Below are 20,531 nucleotides of genomic sequence, written 5' to 3' on the forward strand. Positions count from 1 at the left end.
TATAATGGTGTTTTTAAAGTTTCCATGCAGTTTGCAGGCATTTCACCTTTGTGACTGTTCCTTTTAACTAGCTTCCTCATTTTTGTGTCATTCCCCTTTTTAAAGTTAAATGTTACTGGGCTTCTTTGGAATTCCCCCCACCCCCCGGATGCTAAATGTAATACCATTATGGCCACTATTACTGGGTGGTGCAACTATAGTCACCTCTCTAAGCAGATCCTGTGCGCCACTTAGGACTAAATCAAGAAATGCCTCTCCCCCTGTGGATTCAGACTAGCTGCTCCAAAAGCTGCCATTAATGCTGTCTGGAAATCTCTCGTCATTCCCTGAGGTGACATTTACCCAGTCAATATGAGGATAGTTGACATCACCCATTACTGCATTTTTTGTAGCCTCTCTAACTTCCTTTAGCATTTTACAGTCACTGTGACCAGCCTAGCTAGGTGCTATACTCTTATTATTCCTCCTACTGCTACACTCTTATTATTCAAGCACGGAATCTCCATCCAGAGAGATTCTGTGCTGCTGTTTGATTCATTTAGGATTTTAACCTTATTTGACTCTATGCATTTTTTAACATATGGCATCACTCCCTCACATCATAACCTACTCTGTCATGCCTATGTATTGTGTACCCTGTACAAAAGTATCAGTTTTTACAAAGAGCTACAGAAGCAATCCTAGCAATTACAGGGTGGTGAGCCTAACTTCAGCACTGGGCAAATTGGTAGACACTATAGTAATGAACAGAATTATCAGACATATAGACAAACGATTGGTTGGGGAAGAGTCAACGGCTTTTCTAAAGGGAAATCATGCTTCAATAATCTATTAGAATTCTTTGAGAGAGTCAACAAGTATGTGGGTATGGGTGATCCAGTCAAGTGCACTTGGATTTTCAGGTTTCAGAGTAACAGCCGTGTTAGTCTGTAGTCACAAAAAGAAAAGGAGTTTTTGTGGCACCTTAGAGACTAACCAATTTATTTGAGCATAAGCTTTTGTGAGCTACAGCTCACTTCATCGGATGCATACTGTGGAAAGTATAGAAGATCTTTTTATACACACAAACCATGAAAAAATGGGTGCTTACCACTACAAAAGGTTTTCTTTCCCCCCACACCCCACTCTCCTGCTGGTAATAGCTTATCTAAAGTGATCATTCTCCTTACAATGTGTATGATAATCAAGGTGGGCCATTTCCAGCACAAATCCAGGGTTTAACAAGAATGTCGGAGAGAGGGGGTAGGAAAAAACAAGGGGAAATAGGTTACCTTGCATAATGACTTAGCCACTCCCACTCTCTATTCAAGCCTAAGTTAATTGTATCCAATTTGCAAATGAATTCCAATTCAACAGTCTCTCGCTGGAGTCTGGTTTTTAAGTTTTTCTGTTGTAATATCGCAACTTTCATGTCTGTAATCGCGTGACCAGAGAGATTGAAGTGTTCTCCGACTGGTTTATGAATGTTATAATTCTTGACATCTGATTTGTGTCCATTTATTCTTTTCTGTAGAGACTGTCCAGTTTGAGCAATGTACATGGCAGAGGGGCATTGCTGGCACATGATGGCATATATCACACTGGCGGATGTGCAGGTGAACGAGCCTCTGATAGTGTGGCTGATGTGGGGACAATGTATACCTTCAAATCAGCGGCATTGCTATGGGTACCCGCATGGCCCCACAATATGCCAGCATTTTTATGGCTGACTTTTCTTTTTGGATTTTCAGAAAGCCTTTGACAAGGTCCCTCACCAAAGGCTCTTAAGCAAACTAAGTAACTGTGGAATAAGAGGGAAGTTCCTCTCATGGCTCAGTAACTGGTTAAAAGACAGGAAACAAAAGGTAGGGATAAATGGTCCACGTTAACAATGGAGATACGTGAACTGCAGGGTCCTCCAAGGATCTGTGCCAATGGCAGATTTAGAGCTAGTGGGACCCTGTGCTCAGCTTCATTTTTGGGACACCACCCAGCCAAGAAAAGAACATTCTCTCTTATCTCCCCCTTCCCTGGTTTTCATTCTTAGATGCTTCCCTGACCCACTGATCATTACATGCAGTTCAAAGCAAATACAACTTATTAAACAGCAACTAATAAAAAAAATGAGGACAGAATGGGAACGGGCAAAGGAAAACACACAACCCGCCTCTGTGGGCATGGGGACACCACAAACAGCCGTCTCTGTGACACAAGGGAAGTTCACAGTCTGTCCCTCAGACGTCCCAGACCGCTGCCCAGACCCTGGCTGTGCTGCAGGGACACTGCGGGTCGGACACTCGCTCTGCCGGTGGCCACGCGCTCTCAGGCTCGAGGGGGCAGGACCCTTCTTCCCCCCGTCAGCCCCTCCATCAGGGATATGATCCCCCTCCCAGTCTGGCCTGCAAGGCTTCTTGGCTGGGGGCGTCTCCCTACGCTGGGCCTGCTGCCCGGGGTCTCCCTTAATCTCCCCAGCTGCTCCCCACACTCGGCTCCGGACAGCTCCGGCCCCAGCCCCTGCCCCCGCCCCAACTCCACGACTCTGCTCGGTGTTGCAGCTGCTCTGCCTGGAGCTCGGCTCTCTGGCCCCTCTGGCTCTGGCTGGCGCGGCTCTGCTCCCCAGCCCAGCCCGAGCTCCTGATCTCCCCTTCGCTCAGCCCTGGCCCTGCTCCTGCCCCACAGCCCCAGCTCACACCGAGGACGGGACCCTGGGCTCCTGACTCCCTCGTTGGCCAGCCTGCCCTGTCAATCGGACTGACCCGGAGCCCTGATCTGGCCCCTCCCCATTGGCCCCGGGGACTGTCAATCTCAGAGTCTTGATTTCTCATCAGCCCTTCCCCGTTTTTTGTGGTTCTGCTCGGCCTTGAGCAGGTGGGTGCCGGTCCACGCCGGGGGATTGTGTTTGGATCCCATCCCGTATTCCACCCCCAGCTCTGCTCCCTGCCCCCCCACTGCCCTTCCAACGCGTGACCGGGGCCACAGTCTGCACCAGGGATCTCATGCAGGGCAGCCGCTTCTCCCTGGGGGAGAGGTGACTTTGTCACACCGGCTCCAGCTTCACCTCCCTCCCCGTGCCACTCTCATGGGGGCTCAGCCCAGCCTGGGAGAGAGCCTTAAAGCTCAGGCATGCAGCTCATTGCAGACTCCAGCTCACACACACAGTGTGGTGGGGGAAGAACGTTTCCCCCAGCCCAGCCCGGTTCGCCCAGACAGACAGACTGACAACACCGCCCGCTCCCCTGCAATCACTGCCTGTAACACCACCACCTGCCTGGCCCTGGGCATGGGGACCGGGGGCACTGGGTCATCAACCCCCGCCAGCCCCTTTTCAGCCAGGGCTGCATCCTGTGGGTAGGCCCTGCTTCAGCTCCCAGCCCAGCCCTGCAGGTGGCAGGTAGCAAGTGAGCAGGGGGTGGGGGGCTGTAGTGTCCAGCTTTAAGGAATTGGAAAGTTGGCAACCCTACTTGGAGAAGGCCAACCAAAACCCCCCACTAAACTTCAGTAAGGGGCCAGCAGTCCCCGTACATCTGGAACTTGTTGCCATGGGATGTTGTGGAGGCCAAAACTATAATGCGGTTGAAAAAGGAACTAGATAAGTTCATGGAGGATGGGTCCATCAATGGCTATTAGCTGAGATGTCAGGGATGCATGGGGCAACCCTAAACCCCATGTATGGGACAACCCTAAACCTCTGACTGCCAGAAGCTGGGAGTGGAAGACAGGGATTACTGGATACAGGATACTGGGCAAGAATGGTATGGTCTGATCCATGATGGCAGCTCTTATGTTCTTACTTACATCCCTCCTTGGCCCAAACTGCCCCGCATCCATCTCAGGCACATGGATGCCAATGGCAAGGAACCTGGTAAGGTTCTGCTGGGGCAGGCAGATGGGTGGGGAAGCCAGATTGGAGGTTTCAAGGGGTATCTTTACCCAGGTGTCTTCACCCAGGGCTTTGTACAGAGGAAAGGAATTGAGCCATTGATTGCAGCTTGAGTGCTCCACTGAGGAGCAAGCTTGAGTTCAGGGGCAGTAGCTGCCCGCTGTACCCTCCATGCCTTGTTGCTAAGACACAACAGTGTAAGCTAAGAATATGCAGGCAGCCTTACTGGTAAGGGGATAGATATCACTGTCTCTCCTCTGATGATATTTCAGACCCTTCATATCCTGTGCGCATATGATGCACATTCAGAGTCACGGTGCCTGGTGAGCCTTGCACTTCACTGCATCTGCAGCAGGAAACTTGGTCTCAAAGGCTGAATTTGGAAAAGCTGGCGCCTAAGCCATGGCCATGTAATGTGTATGCACAAGAATAAATAGGCCATTCCACCAGAAATACGCATCTCTAGGTGCCAAACTCCCCTTGCACATGCCATTATTCAAGTGACATTTCATAGAATCATAGAATCATAGAATATAAGGGTTGGAAGGGACCTCAGGAGGTCATCTAGTCCAACCCCCTGCTCGAAGCAGGACCAATTCCCAGGTAAATCATCCCAGCCAGGGCTTTGTCAAGCCTGACCTTAAAAACCTCTAAGGAAGGAGATTCTACCACCTCCCTAGGTAACGCATTCCAGTGTTTCACCACCCTCTTAGTGAAAAAGTTTTTCCTAATATCCAGTCTAAACCTCCCCCACTGCAGCTTGAGACCATTACTCCTCGTTCTGTCATCTGATACCATTGAGAACAGTCTAGAGCCATCCTCTTTGGAACCCCCTTTCAGGTAGTTGAAAGCAGCTATCAAATCCCCCCTCATTCTTCTCTTCTGCAGGCTAAACAATCCCAGCTCCCTCAGCCTCTCCTCATAACTCATGTGTTCCAGACCCCTAATCATTTTTGTTGCCCTTCGCTGGACTCTCTCCAATTTATCCACATCCTTCTTGAAGTGTGGGGCCCAAAACTGGACACAGTACTCCAGATGAGGCCTCACCAATGTCGAATAGAGGGGAACGATCACGTCCCTCGATCTGCTCGCTATGCCCCTACTTATACATCCCAAAATGCCATTGGCCTTCTTGGCAACAAGGGCACACTGCTGACTCATATCCAGCTTCTCGTCCACTGTCACCCCTAGGTCCTTTTCCGTAGAACTGCTGCCTAGCCATTCAGTCCCTAGTCTGTAGCTGTGCATTGGGTTCTTCCGTCCTAAGTGCAGGACCCTGCACTTATCCTTATTGAACTTATCCTTATTGAACTTATCCTTATTGAACCTGTTTATTTATTTATTGTGGGTTCAGCTGTTGACATTGCTTATTCATGAACAATAAATAATTCACAGCATTGTTACAAGGAGACATCTCACGTTGTCCTGTAAATCATACCCAATGGATCTTATTGGCTATTTCTTAGCACAGTTGGGTTACAGGGTGGAAATACAGGTGTTGAGAGGTATGCTAGTTCAGAGCTCATTGAGACTCTTTGAGAGGCTCATCCATTGGAAGCTCTTTGGGACAAGGGCCATCATTTTGTTTTGTGTGTGTACAGCATCTGGCGCGGTGGGGTCCTGGGCCGTGATGGGTGTTTCTAGGTGCAATACTAATAAATAATAATAATTAATAATAATAGAGAGGCTTTTCTGCTCTACTCTGTTCATTTCATTGTTACCTCATCCACCCTCACCCCATTTGTCTGTTACATTCACCTGCTGTAGCCATTCTGTCACGTAGAATGTCTTTGTTACACATCTGTACAGTCCCTAATTCAATGGGGCCCGGATCTTTGACTGGGGTTTCGAGGTGCTACGGAATGCTACTAGATGCATTCCAGTTCTGTATGCACCACATTACCAGTGCAGTGAGTCTGATATGCCAGGGTGCTTCATGTATCCCTGTGCTCCGTGGCTCAACTCCCTATAGCTTCATTGGGACAGTCACTTTTCAGAATAGAACTGCACTTTCTTTGCACAGTTAAACCCCAGGGCTGTAAACCCTTAGATATTTTTTCTGTTTATGAGAGGAGTAAGGAACGTCTGTGACCGAGAAGAACAATTATTCGTGTCTGCAATAATCAAATTGAATCCAGTGTCCGTTTATAATGTCCTTGGCCAAAAATGTCTCCTGCCCTGTGCACCCCTTCACTGCTGCCCTCCATCCTGCAGAGGACTGCAAGCCAGTGCTCCTTTATCTCTGGGCTGTGTAATGTACCTTGGGACCCTTCTACATGCAAGGGGCTGCTGAGGTGCAAAGTGTTTATTTGTTTAGACAGTAGTGAAACAGAAAAATATTTTTTTCCATTTGCAAGTCAAAAACTTTGGGGAGGAGAAAAGAACATTCTCAGGAGTAGAGCCACCACATGCTGCTTGCTATGTTAGAAAAACAACAAGGAGTCTGGTGGCACCTTAAAGACTAACAGATTTATTTGAGCATAAGCTTTCATGGGGGTTCTGAAGAAGTGGGGTTTTTACCCACGAAAGCTTATGCCCAAGTAAATCTGTTAGTCTTTAAGGTGCCACCAGACTCCTTGTTGTTTTTGTGGATAAAGAAACACGGCTACCCCCTGATACTTGACACTATGTTAGAAAAGCAGCATTGAGTCACACAATTTTGCCTCTAAATACATTCTGCTCTCCGCAGGCTGCCTTTCCAGTTATAATCTCCCTGCTGCCCTTACACACTAGTCATACCATATCTTCGGCATCCTGCAGAAGTTCTGTGTCATGTTTCAGGTGAGTCAGAATTTCTCTCTGTCATTCACCTGAGTCAAAAGCAGCTCTGTAGCTCAGCACTTGTCTGGTGACTCAGAGGGAGAGATTTTATTCCCTTGTAAAAAATCCAAAACACAATTGTCAGTGAATTTGGAGAGGCAAGTAAGTGACACATGTGCATTCTTGGAGTAAATAACTTTCAGGCACTTGTTTTGATACATTTGTTTTGCAGATAGAATTATCCTGTTGCATTGGACATCTTTTTAAATGCACAGATCTTTTGACAACTAAACAACTAAGGCTCAGGCCCTCAAAAGTATTTTGGTGCCTACTTCTCATTGACTAAAATCCTTGGAGGATCTGGGCCTAAATTCTGTTGGTTTCAGATTACAAATTATTATGCTGAAGTTCACTTTGGAACTGTGCTCCATGTGTGTGTCTATTAAAGACGGTCTACTGCGTATTAGAGACGTTGCTAATAGGGGAAATTTAATGCAACTTTAAAAAAGTCATCTTGACCCATATCCAGTCGAGCACATAGACTCTAGTGCAAACAGACTAAGGAACGTGCAAACACCTTGTGGCCTATGCATGAAACGAGAGTATTAATACTCCAGGGGAGGTTCTCATATGTAAAGACAAATCTTCATATCGGATAGATAGATATAATGTAAAGGGTGCTTTGGGTGGGCAGCTGGTCTGACTTACAGGAGTGTCAATCAAGAGTAATGTCTTTGAAGTCAATAGCAGAATGCTTCATGAAGTCCACTACAGACTTGGTATGGAGTTCTAGTTTACCAGTGTTTAGTTCCTATATTCCTATATTTAGTGTTTATTAGTGTTTAGTTCCTATATTAATGGGACCTTGTAATAGTCCTCACTCTGGGTCTGGTTGTGGACTTTGGCCTAGTGGTCACAGTCACAGGCCCTCACTGCCAAGGGGGTTGTGGAGAGGGAAGCCCAGACCCTTCGACTCCACCAGGTTCTGATTCAGGACCCTTTGGGCTACCAGTGGTCTGTCAACCAAGGCTGTCCTCCCTGGGTTTCTTCCTCCTCCCCTGGGTAAGCTTAGTCCAAGGCTTTCCCCTGTTGGGGAAGTCATAAGAACATAAGAATGGCAATACTAGATCAGACCAAAGGTCCATCCAGCCCAGTATCCTATCTACCAACATTGGCCAATGCCAGGTGCCCCAGAAGGAGTGAACCTAACAGGTAATGATCTAGTGATCTCTCTCCTGCCATCCATCTCCACCCTCTGACAAACAGAGGCTAGGGACACCATTCCTTACCCATCCTGGGTAATAGCCACGAATGGACTTAACCTCCATGAATTTATCCAATTCTCTTTTAAACCCTTTTATAGTCCTAGCCTTCACAACCTCCTCAGGCAAGGAGTTCCACAGGTTGACTGTGCACTGCGTGAAGAAGAACTTCCTTTTATTTGTTTAAAACCTGCTGCCCGTTAATTTCATTTGGTGGCCCCTAGTTCTTATATTATGGGAACAAGTAAATAACTTTTCCTTCTTCACTTTCTCCACACCACTCATGATTTTATAGACCTCTATCATATCCCCCCTTAGTCTCATCTTTTCCAAGCTGAAAAGTTTAATCTCTTTAATCTCTCCTCATATGGGACCCGTTCCAAACCCCTAATCATTTTAGTTGCCCTTTTCTGAACCTTTTCTAATGCCAGTATATCTTTTTTGAGATGAGGAGACCACATCTGTATGCAGTATTCAAGATGTGGGCGTACCATGGATTTATATAAGGGCAATAGGATATTCTCCATGTTATTCTCGATCCCTTTTTTAATGATTCCTAACATCCCGTTTGCTTTTTTGACTGCCGCTGCACACTGCGTGGACGTCTTCAGAGATGACTCTAAGATCTTTCTCCTGATTAGTTGTAGCCAAATTAGCCCCCATCATATTGTATGTATAATTGGGATTATTTTTTCCAATGTGCATTACTTTACATATATCCACATTCAATTTCATTTGCCATTTTGTTGCCCAATCACTTAGTTTTGTGAGATCTTTTTGAAGTTCTTCACACTCTGCTTTGGTCTTAACTATCTTGAGCAGTTTAGTATCATCTGCAAACTTTGCCACCTCACTGTTTATCCCTTTCTCCAGATCGTTTATGAATAAATTGAATAGGATTGGTCCTAGGACTGACCCTTCGGGAACACCACTAGTTCCCCCATTCCATTCTGAAAATTTACCATTTATTCCTACGCTTTGTTCCCTGTCTTTTAACCAGTTCTCAATCCATGAAAGGATCTTCCCTCTTATCTCATGACAACTTAATTTACATAAGAGCCTTTGGTGAGGGACCTTGTCAAAGGCTTTCTGGAAATCTAAGAACACTATGTCCACTGGATCCCCCTTGTCCACATGTTTGTTGACCCCCTCAAAGAACTCTAATAGATTAGTAAGACATGATCTCCCTTTAGAGAAACCATGTTGACTTTTGCACAACAATTTATGTTCTTCTATGTGTCTGACAATTTTATTTTTTACCATTGTTTCAACTAATTTGCCCGGTACAGACGTTAGACGTACCGGTCTGTAATTGCCGGGATCACCTCTAGAGCCCTTCTTAAATATCGGTGTTACGTTAGCTATCTTCCAGTCACTGGGTACAGAAACTGATTTAAAGGACAGGTTACAAACCATAGTTAAGAGTTCCGCAATTTCACATTTGAGTTCTTTCAGAACTCTTGGGTGAATGCCAGCTGGGCCCAGTGACTTGCTACTGTTAGTTAATTCCAAAACCTCCTCTAGTGACGCTTCAACCTGTGACAATTCCTCAGATTTGTCACCTACAAAAGACGGCTCAGGTTTGGGAATCTCCTTAACATCCTCAGCCTTGAAGACTGAAGCAAAGAATTCCTTTAGTTTCTTTGCAATGACTTTTTCGTCTTTATGTGCTCCTTTTGTATCTCAAGTGTCCAGGGGCCCCATGGGTTGTTTAGCAGGCTTCCTGCTTCTGATGTACGTTAAAAAACATTTTGTTATTAGCTTTTGAGTTTTTGGCTAGCTGTTCTTCAAACTCCTTTTTGGCTTTTCTTTTTACATTTTTACATTTAATTTGGCAGTGTTTATGCTCCTTTCTATTTGTCTCACAAGGATTTGACTTCCACTTTTTAAAAGATGCCTCTTTATCTTTCACTGCTTCTTTTACATGGTTGTTAAGCCACGGTGGCTCTTTTTTAGTTCTTTTACTGTCCAAACCAAAATAAGTAAGGGGGGCTACCAGTGTCCAGAGTCAACAGGTGGGGTTGCGGGGGATATTTCCCTCTCTGACTGTATCTGGGGTGGGTCCTTCCTTCCCTGAGGGAGAGCCCCTTTCAACTTCCTTCTGCACTGTTGGAGCAGTAGGCTGCAGGTCTTCTCACCTCCATTTCTGCCATCCAAATGAGCTAATTCCCTGTCTTTTAATTCCTCCAGCAGATGGAGCATTTGCAGCAGGTGTGGCAGGGTGGGGCTGATTGAGCCCAAAATAATCCCTTAACCCCTTGTTGCCCAGTGTGGGGGTTGTACATCCCATCATAGACCTACAGACAACCCTAACCACTGGTCTTAGTCTCCACTTGTTCATAGTCATGCTGCATTCTTGTAACTGTAACTTCATGGACCTTTATGAAGTTACTCTGGATTTACTACAGTGTGAAGGGAGAATCAGACCTTGCCCACAGAATCCAGTGTAACTGAGATCAGAATCAGGCCTTCTGAATATCACAAAGTGAATAAAACTCAGTCCTAGAGGGTCCCACAATCTCTGGTGGGTCTTGAGCACAGCTTCCAGGAGTGGCCTGCTCTCCGGAGTCCTGTCACTCAGCAAGCAGAGCACCAAGGGAATGCAGGGATTGTGCCCCTGCAGTGCATTTTGCTCATGCTACTTCCTGTTTGTGCTATTTTCTTGCCTTGCTATAAATTGGAAGTGACGATGTGACCTGAGGATCCCAGAAGATGCTGCCCTGGCAAAGCTGGTAGACAACCACTCACTTCCACCTTCCTGACTTCCTGTCTCTACTGTGTGGGTAGCTCATTACAATCCCCTGAGACTGCAGCAGCAATCCATGGTGCTGTTTGCTTCCCAGACCATTAATAGCCCTTGCACCACACTCCCATGGGTGCACACCTGTGGACTGCTGCCCTGACCTGAGCGAGGGCATTGTTGTTCTCGGTCATACCATGCTCCACTCCGCATCCCACTTGGATGTTGTGTTAGGAGGTTGTGGGGGCTAGAGTTCGGTGTCACTGAATAGGTTATCAGAGACACACTCTGTTCCCATAGCAGGTTGCTAGCTGAGGCTGTGTTTAAAGTTACCTTTGCAGCACGGGCATGGCCATACTTGGCTTCTATGATTATGGGAGCCAGGGGCACTGGTGAGTTTCTGCACAGCTCTGGGGAGAGGCCTTGAAGGTCAGAGAAATCTGTGTACCTGCCTGTTGACCTGTCTCTGTCTCCTTCTCTTGGTTTATTTCCTTCTGTGACTGCTACCTGTTTGTTTCTGTAACAATCCCTGGAACTCATGGACCAGATACTGGGTCCCTGCTTCATTTGCTGTGTGCTGCAGGGCTGTGCTCACAGAACAGCTGTGGATTTCCTGGGATGGGGGAATCTCTCAGTGGTGGAATGATGACATAGCCAGCTGTGTACCACACGCTTTTATCCCCCCATTCTTAGTGGGTCTTTCAGGAGTATTCTGGAGGTGGGATGGGGTGTGGCTGGAATACACTGAGCTCCAGTGATCCTGGATCCACAGGGGTTTGTTCCAGCTGGGGTAAGCTACAGAAGCCTTGAGGTGTCTCTAATTTGAGCTATCAGGATGAAGGCTGGGGTGGGAAGGTGGTAGAAATCCAGTTGTGCTCCTCCCCCCCCAAGTGCGCTGAGCAGAGGTTCAAATGTGGAATTCTCTATGTCTTCAAGATTGACATTTTCTGAACCTTCTTAACTGAAAATGAGGAACCAAAGGATGGGTCCAGACACTGACAGGGAATCCCACCCATGTGTCACCAGCTCTCAAGCCCACCCCTTCCAAAGGGAGAACTGGCCGCTTAGGACATTCTCATGAAAGCTTCATTGGGGCTTGGCTCTTTTCTCACTTTTCTCTCTTCATTATCAGATTACTACCGCAGGGAAAGCCTGCCTGGGCAGGTGACTCATCTTTACTGGAGAAATCTTTTGTTCTTCCAGACAGTGGGACCCAGGTGAAGAGCAGGGAAAGGAATGGGCACTTGGGTCTTGTCAACACACACACAGTTGTACCCCTTTAATTACAGCCATACAGTCTTACAATGGGCTGTGGGAACCAGAGCCTGAAGTGAGCTATTGCATATTGGCCATTTTTAAAGAAGCAGCCCCCTGTCATGGGGGTGGGGGTTCTACTCATTGTTGGATGGTGCCTCCTGTGGCCGTTCTGGGGATTAGCTCTTCCAAGCAAACATCCCTTCCTGCGGTTGTACTCCATCACTTGCTCTCTCTACAGCCCCTCTCTTGTTCCAGGAGCTGCAGCTTCCTCTTCATGACTCAGCCCTCTGGCCAGGTCACTAAGTGGCTTCTCCTTCCAGAGTGGTCTTAAGGTCTCTCTACACAAGCAGAATCAGGCAGTCCTTACACCCACTGCCTTGACTGGGTAATGCCCACAGTGACTCCGACAGTCTCCATATCCACTGCCCTTAGCAGTACCACTCTGCAGTGGCTGGCAGGGAGGGAACCCAGGCCTGCCCTCTGCTCTGTGTTCCAGTCCAGGGCCCTGTAGTGAGCAGTGAAGGTGTGCATTGACCCCATCTTACTGCTCTGACCCCTGAACTCCTTCCCGCTGGGCTTCCCCCTTACCTCAGGGAGAGGGACTGCGGGCTTCCTCCCTGCTGTGCCCCCTCCCCCCAATGTTGCTGGCCTCCGGGCTTTATAGAAGCCCCATCTGTTCCCACACAGGTAAGCTTCCTTCTAATTATCTCCCTCAACACCAGCCTCAATCTCTGCTTACTTGGCTGATTGGGCCCTCCCCATCAACGCTCAGCACAATTCTTTGACCAAAAGCATATTCCTAGGTAACAGTCACAGGAACAATTTAATTGCTTTATATCAACATCCATTACACAGAACGAGTGCCTCGTGCGCTTCCTCTCAGGTTGGATGTTCTAAAGGACAGGAATACAGGAGCATAAGAGTATGACCCTAAGAGTCGCTCAATGCCATCTGGAAAAGGGCCCTGTAAACTTCTGTGAGTCTAACACACTCACTACACTAACACACTGCTGTCAGAGGTGTTGTCAGATGTTTGGCTGTGTGGGTTCCCTCTGTATGCCATCCTAGCTCTGCGCAGACAGCAGGCACAGCAGTCCTCAAGCAATCCGCCCAATGACCACAAGATCTGTTAATGTACGAAGGCACCCAGCCAGGTTTATTGTCGATGAAGCATGGTACTAGTGTCCCACAGACTCTACCAGATCACTAAAACATGTATGCCCGTAACAATGGACCAGCTCAGTGAACGGTGGGACTTTCCGTTCCTCCCTCGGCGAGACAGAGACATTCCCTTTGAGGCTTCATTTTATACATCAGTACAAACAAATTACATATTGCCCTTCTGACATGGTTAGTTACTGCCCCTGACATGGGTTTTACCACACGTTACCTTGTACATGTTGGTTCGATCAACACATCTCTATTTATCACACTGTCATTCTGACCTTATCTTTAGGAGGAGTCAGTGTGTTCCTGTTATCTTTGGGGGGGAGGTGTTATACCATACTTGGTATCGGGGTGTTCTGGTACCATCCTTCTGGAAGGTGTTTGCATGAGTGTCCTGTGCCTAGCACTTCTTAGGAATGTGTGTTTTTGCAATCCCAGCCCAGTTCTTGCCAGGTTCTTTGACCTCACAGCCTGTCTCTTGCTAGCTTTTGCTTTATGTTAGCAAGGCTTGACCACTACTTTAGTTCAGGCCTCAGGCCTTACACCAGGCCTCTGATGCAAGGGCTTATGTCTCAGGCTCTCTTCCTACTACACGAGGATGTATCTGTAAAGAGTGGGGTGTGTAATATCAAATGAAAGCTGGTGACAGATGGATGGATGGTGTGTAAAAAGTTATGGATATGTGTGCTGGAAATACATTCTTAAAATACGTTTTGGGGGCAGACTTGATAAACAACCTTGTCCCAGATAAAGGAGTGTTGCTTTACTCGTTTGCCCGTGTCTACAATGTACATTGAGCAGAGACAATGCCAGAAACAATGGGCAGCTCATTTGCATCAGAGGTAAACACCAGTGATGATGATGATGGTGAGGAAACAGCCTGGCTTCAGCGCACTGGAGCACAGACAGCAGGGAAGAAGAACTTCACCTGGGCGTACACTGCAAAGGAAGACATCTGAGAGGTTTGCTGGGCCATGAGAAGAAGGGGAGAGAACCTGTTTGTTACCCATCACTGAGGGAACAAAGGCGTCAGCGCTCTTTGCATCTATGAATGGTGGATCCCCAGCCATGTGGGTTAGTGACGGTGAAAAGTAACAGTAGGTGAGAACTGTTGCTGACAACACTTGGAGCCTGCTAAGGTTCCATGTAGACTTTTAGAAGCAATGCTATTCTTTTGTCTGATTTGTAACCACTTCCTGTTTCTGTTATCCCTGATTAGTATCATTTAAATCTGTTTTTTATTAATAAATGTATTGTAAATTCAGCTCGGTGCTGTAACATTCAAGTGAGGTGGGTGTTCTCAGCTGAGCTGACAGGCTGGTGTGTATTATGCCTCTTTGGAGACAGCAGACTTGGTATTTCTGAGGGTGCCCAGAGATGGGGATAGTTGCTGCAGAGAAACACTCTTCTGGGGGGCTGGGAACTGGGGGTCCCAAGAGTTCCCCACAAGGCAAGGCAAGGCAAGGCCTGGCAGAGTCCTGAGGAGTTTGCTGGGCTGGCTAACAGAGTGGAGTGGCAGGGAGCTGACACACAATTTAGCAGCAGCAAATCTCTCTCCCACTGAAGCAGGAGGGTAACAAGGTGACCTACAGTTCTGGACACCCCAAGAAAGTGTCACAGAGATGGAGCAAGCCATTGATACAGCTAGGCCAGTATCCAGCATCCTGCAGGCAGCAGAATCCAGAGTGTCAATGGAAGCAATAGCCAACGACCTGGTGTGAGCTATACCAAGTGTTGCACTTGGTGTGTGAGACGCGAAAGCCATGAGCTTTCCAACCCCACCTGACTCCCAGATCACAAGGCCAGAAGGGGCTCCTGTGCCCATCTAGTCTGCCCTCCAGCTCCAGCACAGCACAGGCCACAGAACTGCCGCGTACTAATTCTTGTTAGAACTAGAGCAGCCGTTTAGAAAAACATCCAGTCTGCCAGTGATGGAGAATCCAGCCCAGCCCTAGGTAAATTGTTCCAATGGCTAATTGCTCTCACTGTTAAAAATCGACATCTTATTTCCAGTCTGAATTAGTCTAGCTTCAACTTCCAGCCATTGACCTTCCTATCCCTTTGTCTGCTAGACGGAAGAGCCCATTATTATTTGTCTCCATAAACATTTCGCTCTCAGCGAGCTGGAGCGTGACTCTAGCCTGCTGAAGTTGAACTGTTTGTATATGCCCTGCTGACATGCCTTGGGCTAAAAGTGGATTTCTGGTTGCCAACTCTTGCAACTGTATCACGAGTCTCATGATATTCGGTGGTTTTCTTCAAACCCCAGTTCTTGGAATCATGTGACCCGGGGGGACGCACCGCTTTAAAAAATGTCCATCTGTTGCGGAGAAAAGCTTGCCAGGCTTGAGGGCTCAAAACCCAGAAGGCCATAAAATGAATCTCAGATGTATTGGTTTTTACACATCTTGTGATTTCTGAGCCAGCCTCATGGTTGTGTGGGGACCTGGCCCATGATTTTTGAATGCCTGGGGTGGCAATACTGGGCTTTTGAACTGTATTTGCAATCGAGACTTGGTTCAGGGAGTTGTGCCCTTTGCCCATCACCAGCTAGAGAAAGAAAGACCCAAAGTGGGGTCACTGACTGTCTCCCGGCCAGAGGGCACAGAGCTAGGCAATGAGCCATTAGGCATCTGGGCTCCAGAAGGAGCCTGAAAGAGCTCTGTAGGGGAGAGAGAGCAGAAAGGCACAATGCTCCTGCAGGGAGCAAGGCAGCCTCAGCTGAGAAAAGTCTTGAGGGAGGACAGTGAAGGGAGTTAAGGGATCTTAGCACTGCCCTGCGGAGGGGCAGGAGAACCCTTGCTTTACAAGTGATTAGAGCTTATGGTGCTGGAGTTTTGAAACCTCGGAAGGGGAGGAGCCTGGAGAGATGTCTTGGCCAGAAGGCCGTGCCACAACTTTGTCCTTGGCATAGTGCCACCTTCAGGAGCCATGTGGGGAGCACAAGCAGATGGAGCCAATTGCCCCCACTCCCAGCGGGCATTGCGGGTATATCAGTTTAGGGAGGCCAGCGTTCTACTCTCCAGCCAAGACCTCCTGGCTGTTCCTCCCCTCTCAGGGTCCCAGGTGAGCCAAACCACAGTCCGCAGTCAGCAAATGAGGTTCATAAAGGAAAAGAAAGAAAAACCTGTAGGCAGCTTCTATCAGGATACTGGATACTCTTGTACTCCAGCAGCCTGTTCCCTTACCAGGGCTACCCCCAGCTGAGCGCACTGCCCTCCTTTTAAGCCTCCTCCAGTCCTGGCATGGTTTGCAGGTGCGAAGGGGCAGCTCCTTAACCCCTTCCATGGCAGTGCAGGGTTTATACATCCTGTCCCAGAGCACAAAGACAAAGGAGAAGCCGGTGCAATGCAGGAGTGCTATCAGCACAGCTCAGTTCAATGCCAACTCTCCGGGAGCAGAAGTCTGAAGTAGAATTTGGCCTGATATCATGTGGGAAGTTTTGCCAAAGACCTTTATTAGAAAATAGTTTTGCTTTGCTTATATTTGCAGCCTCCTGCTGTGGGATGGTGCCCCCCTGCCTTCACCTTCATTTGTCCTCTCTCCTCACATGCTTTGACTTAAATATACTCTTGTACATGCTTCTCTTGGGTTATACGATCCTCTGGACCAAATAGAAACTCTGGTTTAGTTTTCTTGTTTGTCCCTATTTCTCTGCTACATGTAAATTTTGTTATTGCCTTTGAAGAAAACCCAATAAAAAGTTAATTACGAAAAATTCTTCTCTAAAAAGCTGTCATGGTTTTTATTGTCTTAGTGGTTTAAGAGGTAAAGGAAGGGGAGAGACAGAAATAAAGAGGTAGGATGAATATGAAGTAATGAAACAAAGAATGTAAATTAAAGTAAGAATGAAAGAGAAAAAAGAAGAGTGGTAAAGGGAAAAATAATCTCGGGAAATAAGAAATGTTCCCAGAAAATAATAGGATCATTACTCAGGGCATGTTACTATTTCCAAATGTAAGTGGATAAAAAGGGAAGAGGCTAAGCAGAACAGTAAAACATGATAAAGCACAGATGGCACAAAAGGCCAGTGAAGGAGACAGGACTGCCTCCAAGAGATATCAAGGGCAATTTATTAACAGAAGTAGACCTGGCTTTAAAAATGGAATTTTGCCTGGGTGTTCTCAGGGGAAGACAAAGGACAGATGGCAATATACACATTGATTCCCCTGGGGGAGATGGAAAAATACTGATGGAAATCATAATTATGCCAGAGCAGGTGATGAAGAAATGAGCACATCTGAAGACAGACACAACTCAAGGAGCAGATGGGCTGCGATTCAGCACGTGGGAGTAGCTGGCAAAGAAAGAAAGACAATCTTCAGTGCCTATAGTCATCAGTTCGCTGGAAACAATGGGAGGTTGCAATGGACAGGAAAAAAAATCACGTGACATGGGCCAGATTCTAATCTTAGTTCACACAGAAGTAAATGTGGAGAGCTGAATCTGGTCTTATTCATTTTAAAGATGAGCTATGAAGGGGGGAAAGCCCCTTTTTATGCTCTCTCAATGTACAGTATAAAGATATTTTTTTACTTTAGAAATAGCAGGAATGTCATGTTAGTTAACAGAGATGGTCAGAAAATCTTTAATGTTTTCCAAGAAAAATTCAGATAAAAATGGTATTTTATTCCAACTTAAAAGCTTCATGGATTCCAAGACCAGAAGGAATCACTGTGATAATCTAGCCTGCCCTCCTATATAGCACAGATCAGAAAACTGCCCCAAAATAATTCATGGAGAAAGTCTTTTAGAAAAACATCCAACCTGGATTTATTGCCAGGGATGGAGAATCTACCACAACCCTTGCTAAATTGTTAATTGTCTAGCTTCAGCTTCCAGCCTTTGGATCATGTTAGTCCTTTCTCTGCTAGATTGAAGAGCCCAGTATTAAATATGTGTTCCCCATGTAGACACTTACAGACTGCGATCCAGTTATCCCTTAACCTTCTCTCTGTTAGACTGAAAGAGCTCAACTGATCCAGTTTATCACTAGGAGGCAGGTTTTCTAATCCTTTAACCATTTCCTGTGGCTCTTCTCTGACCCCACTCCAAGTTACCAACACCCTCCTTGAATAGTAGAACTGGGCACAGGATTCCAGCAGCGGTCAAATCAATGCCAAATACAGAGGCAAAATAACCCCTCTACCATGGGTGACAGGTGTCACAGGCCAGGGGAGGCTAAGCTCCCCTAACCTAAGCCATGGCCACACCCATGGCCCAGCCCGAGGCCCCCCCTCTGGGTGTCTCTCCCCTGAAGCCACCGGGCACTCAGCTCAGGCTGGCAGCCTGGAACCAGGGCGCTCGGCCGGCCAGGGGGCAGTTCGGGCCAAGGGGCGGCTCGGGGCCAGCCAGCAGCCCGGGAGTCGGGCCAATGTTCGGGGCGGCTGGACAGCCGCCAGGTGGTTGGGGATCCTCTGGCCGTGAGGGTGCGGAGCAGCTCGGGGCTCTGGTGGGTGAGGGGAGTCAGAAGGGGCTGGGCTTGGGGTCTAATCTCCCGGAAGGGGGAATTCACATACTGTCCATGCTCTCTACTTATACTCAAGATTGGCCTGTTTATACATCCCAGGATCACATTTGCCCTTTTGGCCACAGTGTCTTACTGGGAGCTCATGTTCAGCTGATTATGCACCACGACCCCCAAATCATTTTCAGAGTCCCTGCTTCCCACTTTAGAGCCCCCCGTTCAGCCATAGCAAACCCACACTTTGTTCTTGCATCCAGCTTGCCAATTTTTTGTGGGATGTTTCAGTTTTTCTATGAATAAAACCAGACCGTTGTTCAGGTTTCAGGTTTTCGGTTTCAGTTTCCCCCTTTCTAAAGGGAAAGAGTGTGTGGGGGGGAGTTGAGGGGAGGAGAAAGGAGAGAATCACCTCCACCACCAAACAAAACCCACTGAAAATCCCAAGCTGAGCATTTTCATTTTTTGGTTTTCAGGGACTCATTACAGGGAATGGCTGAAAGGCACATTTCCCTGCTGCGTGGGTCGAAAGGCTTTTTTTTTTTTTTGATAGGAAAATTTTTTTGGATGAAAAATGGCACCCAGTTCTAGCAAAGACTAACAGCCGTGCGGTGGTCTGCACCTGTGCAAGGCACTGCCGTTCCAGCTGCCTGGACATAGCTGAGGGGAGGGGTTCGACCCAGTCAGGGACTGCAGGGGGAACGCCTAGAAAGTGACCCTTGAACGACAGCTAGTCACGCCTAACAAACGTGATATTCTTTAACAGAAGGGTGGTTACAACAAAGCCACAGATACAATCGGCTGGTGCGAGAGCACTGTGCCAACTGAGTGAAGACACAGGGAGAGCTCCCCGGGAGGAATAGAGATACATGCTTGCCAGGACCCAGCAGAGGGAGTGGAAGCAATTGGGCAGGGAGGAGGTAATGTGTGGAGCTAAGCCGGGATGGAACTGGGACAGGTCTGGTTCTCTAAATACCAGAAGGGAGGGTAGCAAGATGAAGGGAATGGCTGACAGTAGAGACCAGGCTGGGAGGTTCAGAGTAAGGCTTTGTCGACACTGGAACCTGAATGACAGAACTTTTGTCGTTCAGGGGTGTGAAAGAAACCCCGCCACCCCCCTTCATCCCTGAACAATAAAAGTTTTGCTGAGAAAAAGCACCATTGTGAACAGCTCTTTCCCGCCGACAAACACCGGCTACACCGCGCGCCCTTTAGTGGCACAGCTGTGTTGCTAAAGGGTGCGTAGTGTAGACATGGCCTTAGAGCAAAGGTGGGTGGCAGGGTGCTACACTCACACAGGGGTTGCAGAGTGCCATTTAAAGTGGGGGGGCATAGATTTGGCCCCTCACCTGACCCTCCTCTTCCACTCTTATGCATCCCACGCTCACCCCCTCTGAATCAGAGTGAACGGTGCTGTGAACCGGCATGCAGGGTTGCGGTGCCAATCAGGTTTGGGTCTAGCCAAAACCTGTTCGGGCCGTGGCCCCAAGGGGCCTCACACGGCCTGGGAATGAGTCACCTGTCAAGCACCTTACACAGGCGGGTTGCTTGAGACAAATTGCAGTTCTGCTTCTCCTTTTTCGACCATATATCTGCCCCCTTCTGGAGATGCCAGGGTTTCACGCCCTTGGCCTGTGGATTCTTCAGAATAGAATCATAGAATCATAGAATATCAGGGTTGGAAGGGACCCCAGAAGGTCATCTAGTCCAACCCCCTGCTCAAAGCAGGACCAATTCCCAGTTAAATCATCCCAGCCAGGGCTTTGTCAAGCCTGACCTTAAAAACCTCTAAGGAAGGAGATTCTACCACCTCCCTAGGTAACGCATTCCAGTGTTTCACCACCCTCTTAGTGAAAAAGTTTTTCCTAATATCCAATCTAAACCTCCCCCACTGCAACTTGAGACCATTACTCCTCGTTCTGTCATCTGCTACCATTGAGAACAGTCTAGAGCCATCCTCTTTGGAACCCCCTTTCAGGTAGTTGAAAGCAGCTATCAAATCCCCCCTCATTCTTCTCTTCTGCA

Source organism: Caretta caretta, chromosome 4, assembly GCF_965140235.1.
Source record: "Caretta caretta isolate rCarCar2 chromosome 4, rCarCar1.hap1, whole genome shotgun sequence".
NCBI classification, from domain to species: Eukaryota; Metazoa; Chordata; order Testudines; family Cheloniidae; genus Caretta; species Caretta caretta.